Source organism: Arachis hypogaea, chromosome 3 (genome assembly GCF_003086295.3).
Source record: "Arachis hypogaea cultivar Tifrunner chromosome 3, arahy.Tifrunner.gnm2.J5K5, whole genome shotgun sequence".
NCBI lineage: Eukaryota > Viridiplantae > Streptophyta > Magnoliopsida > Fabales > Fabaceae > Arachis > Arachis hypogaea.
Window position 1 is genome coordinate 122,304,020 of NC_092038.1, and position 5,204 is coordinate 122,309,223.

The window sequence follows — 5,204 nt, forward strand, 5'->3', positions numbered from 1 at the left end:
TTTAAATAAGTATTAGAGTTTAATTTAAATTTATTTTATATATGTAACAATTCATTGATTAATAATAAATACTTGAATAAAGCTTAAATTCACAATAAATTAATCAGGTATGTGAAATTAAACAAATGCGATGAGAATTTCAAAAAAAAATAGTCTTATCTAATAAGATTCATATCTTTTGATAACTATTTATTAATAAATTTAAAATTAAATTTCAATAATATATAATTTAATATTTATGTATAAAATTATTTTATATTATACAATACATGAAATTATTAAATCTATATAAAACAAAACTAGTTAATCTCCTATATATTAAATAGAATTATATATATATATCCAAAAATAAATACAATATCCAAAAATCAAAACAAGAAAAATAGAAAAGACACTACAAGAAAAATATCCATTCAGCCACACTTTTTTTAAGTTACATTTGAAAAGCGTAGTCTATTCTATGAATAGGCTACGCTTTTTTCCATGTTGCCTTTTTATAAGAGAAAAGGATACACAATTGTAGTATCATTTAAAAAGTGTAGCCTTAGGTATTTTAGAAATCACTTATAAAGCGTAGCCGTAGGTTGATATCTATAGGTTCACTTTTCGTATCAAAGAGGACGCTTTTAAAGGGTAGCCTATTTGTTAAGTTTTGGGTGCATTTTAAAAGTGATGCCTAATGTATCTAGAGCCAAAAATTTGACACGGAGTGATTTTTTCCCTCAATTTTTTCCTGGCGTAAGGACGCACACTCAGCTCACACTTGGTGAAAATTTTCCCTCCAAGAGAAGAAAACCCTTTCACCCTTCACCCTTTCACCCTTCACCTTTCAGAGAAGAAAACCAAGAGTGATCGGTGTTTTCGCTGCTTCTTCTGTTTGCAGTGGTCTCAAATGAAGGGTTATTTTCTTCTTCCTTACGCTTGCTTTCCTCAGTGAAGGGTTCAGAGAAGAAAACCCTCAGCTCACAGTCAGCTCGTCATCACCCTTTCACCTTTCAGAGAAGAAAACCCTCCAAGAGTCACCATTCACCGCGCGAAGAAAACCCTTTCAGAAAATCCTCCTGCATTGCGCGAATCGAAAACCCTCACCATCGCGAAGATCGCACCCCAGTCACCACTCACCCCCACTCACCACTCACCACTAAACACTGACCGTCGCTCCTCTTCGCCCTCCTGCACTGATCGTCGCGCGCCGCCCATACCGTCGCGCGCCGCCCATACCGTCGTCGATCTCTGTGCTTCTCGTCGTCCTCTCTGCGCTCACGTCGTCGATAGGTATGTATTAATTTTCATTTGATTCTGAAATTTGAGGGGTTTAGGGTTCCGATTTTAGTAACCAGTTTCTGCTCTGTAATCACAAACACAACAACTATGGTCTTGTTTATTTCTTGTATTTCAATTAGAATGTTGAAATTTGAGAGTAACGCATGAGCTAGATACGCCATTTTTGAGCTGAAATCGTATTTGGTTTGGGTGACATTTTAAGATGTTTATTTATTTTTCAGGTGACATTTGTATTGAACTGTATTTAGTTAATTAGATTCGAGTAATTTGTTTGGTGTTTTGTTCACGGCATCTGAGGCCAAGACATTTTTTTTTACCACTTGACCACGAAAATTTTCTAAACACTTGAATAGTTTTGATTCCATCCAATACCCAATTCTGTGTTTAGGGTAATCAACGGTGCTGGAGGATTGCTTCTAAATTTATGAATTTAATTAATTTGTTACAAAATTAAATGGTTTGTTAAAGAAAAAGTTTATTTGTCCCATCATGGTTTGGATTTGTGGTTGCAATTCTAGCTGCAGTAAAATTTGCAGTTGATGCTGCTGTAATTGTTGTAAAGGGCTATAAAATTGTAACATCAGTGCCCGTAATCTTGGTTGCAGAGTTTGAAAAAAAAGGTTCTATTTGCTTTATGTTCTTAATTCTTATGGCCAATTTTGACCTTTCAAGAAAGCCAGAGAAGTTTGCCGGACCGCAGTTCACCAGCTCTCCGGTCACCAGGTCTCTCTCTATCTCTCTTGCTATTTATGTTCTTGCGTCCTGTTTGACTTCAAAAATCTGTGATTGGGGTTTCTATTTGAATTTGATTTGGGATTCAACTCTTATGATTAGAATTTATTGCTGATGATTAAGGTTCTAGTTTTAATTGATTGCCTATTCAGCTACCGTGTTTAGGAAAGGCGAAGGGATGAGTTTACAAGAATGAGATTGCAGCTTAGAATTCCTGCATTTGAAAGGGGTTTTTTTTACATGTGAAGATTCTGTACAGTATTTTGAAAATGGATTTCATATTCTTAAAGGTGAATAGTATCTAAACATTTTCTTCTAAATTTAATGAACCTGCTTTACATTTACTCCATCTTTCTCTTTATGCTGCTCAGTTTTACTTAGATTTGGCAAATTAAATGTGCTGCAGTTCTTTCCAACTGCTGAGGAGTCAATGGATTACTATAATGAGAAATGATGTGTTGATGGAAAAGGACTTGTTCTGCCCAGTCAGATTGTAAGGTCAGGTTTGCTATGTGCTAGTTCGGCCGAAAATTGGGGATTCTGGAGTATTACACTCTTGCTTCTTCTTGTTTTATGTCTTACCTCTTACTTTATCTTTTGTTTAGAGGTATGTCAAATATTATATATGGAGGGACCAAATCCAGTTTCAAGTGTACAAGGAAGCACATCAGAAAATTCAGGTTTGTTCTTATCTTCAGTTGCTGGCTCGGTTCATTAGGAATCTTTTTCATTCGAGAGGTTGATTTAACTGGAAATTATCTATGTCAAGTTTATCTTTAACTTGGATACTCCTTGGTCATTCAGATTTCTTCAAGGACTTGAAACAGATTCAACAACTGTGAAAAAAAATCAGACAAGCGATTGACAACCAAATTGAAGTTACTGTACAACTCATTAATTATACAAAGACCGGTAAGCAAGTCTAATGTTTCTGCACAGAAAACTACTTTAATAGGCAAAGTTAATATAAAATGATAGGAAACGTTAGCAATTTTTTCCCTTATTAGCACTATTTAGTTCATTAAAAGGAAACAAAATACTATGAAGCCCGGTAGTGCTGCAGTTATTATTCCTATTATCTATAACCTGCAATAACTGATCAAAAGATGCTGCTTTGTTATCACAACATTTTGTACTGTCCTGAATGGAGGAGGAGGAGCTATTTCAGTAGCTCTTGTCTTGAATCAAAATGCTGCCAAGGTAGCTGTGGCTTCAGAAACTGCTACATTCTCCTAAAATCCTGCACTTGTTCTTGCTCCAGTTATCCCAAGGTATGCCTTTGTTGCTGTTGTACAAAGTCCTTTTGGAGAAGTATTTTCTGATGTTTCTGATGTTAGTATTTCAAATGCCATCTAAATAATGCAGTGTCCAAGGCAATGAAAAGAGCTAACTTTTTTTTTTCATGTGATTGGTTATTTGGATATTATGGGCTTGATTGTGTAAATGTGTAACTATGATGACAGGGTGAAGTGGATGCTATTTTTGTTCATGCTATACTAGCAGTGTGAAACTTGCAGTGTGTCTAGTGATTCTTTGATAGTGCTAGTTCAGTTGGATTTTTCATTTCTTCTTGCACTGGGATTTCCCTATAAGCCACGTGGTTTACTGTTGCATTTGTCAGCTTGTTTTACAATTTGTCTACTTACTTTATATATTCTTTCCCATTTACTGGAATTTTAGTTTGTTTGATTTTCTGGATAGATGTACCGATAATTCACTGTTTGAATATTTGTGTTTTGCAGAGTCAACTGAAGGCTAAGTGGGAAGAGTATAAGAAATTGCTTGAGAAGGCAAGAAATGACGCTGAGAAGAAATATGATGAAATAAATGAGCAGGTTTTCTTTTCACCCGTTTAGTTTGACTGATGCCTTATTCAGTTATCCTTCAGTGTTCTTGTTGAATTATTGTGTCCTAACTTGCTCTTATTGTCTAGTATTAAACTGTTGTCTACCCAACACATTAAAAAATTGTGGTCCATTGATGTGTATATGAGGAATTCATTATTTACAGGACTGTTAATTTATTTGGTATCTTTGGTGAGTGTTGGTTGTAGTTTGCAACCTAAGATCAGTTACAGTTAGCAAGTCTAGTTAATCACTGTCAATGTGCAGTCTGTGCCACTGTCGGTGATTGAATGACCTCTTCCTCCTAACTCTGTATTTTCTCTTTATCTTCAACTCAAAATATAAAAGAAATAATGGGTCACATTGTAATGCAATTTAAACAGCATGTCCATAAACTGTATTTGATAGCAGGCAGTAACACTGTTTCTTCCTTGTGGCAAGCCCACATAGTGTGAACTGTTTTTATTATTTATATTTTATTGCATTGGTTTCTTTCAAATTACTTGTGTGATTGATGTCATCAACCTCCTTCAGAATAAAATACTTCATAGCCATCTTGAAGCTTTGCATATTTGGAAGGCAAAGAAGGAGCACAATGCTGCTGGTATATCATTTGGAAGTAGTAGTGCAGATACATTTGGTGATGCTGGTCTTCAAACTGTGATGACTTGTCTCCAGAATTCAAAAGAAATTGTAAATACTTGTCATGTACTGCAAATTTGTTTCGCTTGTATATTTGTATATTCATTTTAAGTTCTCTACTTTCACAATAAGAAACAGAAGTGTCAGCTTTGATAATTATTAGTAGTAAGTGTCAGCTTTGATATTATTAGTAGTAAATTTTAAGTGATATTATGGTTATTTTGATATTATTTAAAGAAATTATTTAGTATAATGATGTATTTATTTTTATTTTATAATATTCAACTCATTTAAATAAAAATGCAGAATTATTTTACATGTAATCATATTAACTATTATGTTGTATTGATAATTATTAGATAATTATATATATAAAAACAAGACCTAAGGCTACACTTATATACAGTAGCTATAGTATATAAAAAAAAGAGGGACCTAAGGCTACGCTTATAAAAAGTAGCCATGGTATACAAGGTGGCTACGCTTTACTAGTGATGCAGTAGCGTTGAAAAGCGTAGCCTATTCTGGAAGAATGAAAGCTGAAAAGCGTAGCCTTTAGTCCTGGACAGCATCACTTGAAAAGCGTAGCCTATTCCTAAACGCCAAAAGCGTAGCCCTTGGTGCAGAAAAGCGTAGCCTTTGAGAATAGGCAACGGCCGAATAGGAATCACCCCAAAAAGCGTAGCCGTAGCCCAAAAAGCG

General features: G+C 34.7%; 1 long non-coding RNA gene across 7 annotated transcripts; it reads left to right on the top strand.

Moving 5' to 3' along the window:
• Positions 1-653: 653 nt before the first annotated feature.
• On the top strand, positions 654-4,755 carry LOC112791197 (uncharacterized). 7 transcript variants are annotated; one of them, XR_011880290.1, is made up of 9 exons: positions 654-1,275; positions 1,957-2,007; positions 2,169-2,306; positions 2,423-2,514; positions 2,622-2,696; positions 2,821-2,928; positions 3,123-3,287; positions 3,759-3,851; positions 4,395-4,755. It is a non-coding gene; the product is annotated as an uncharacterized lncRNA (long non-coding RNA). The 7 variants fall into 7 exon arrangements; XR_011880292.1 differs by having other exon boundaries at positions 3,167-3,287; XR_011880294.1 differs by having other exon boundaries at positions 655-1,275; positions 1,890-2,007; positions 2,182-2,306; positions 3,167-3,287.
• Positions 4,756-5,204: the final 449 nt, after the last annotated feature.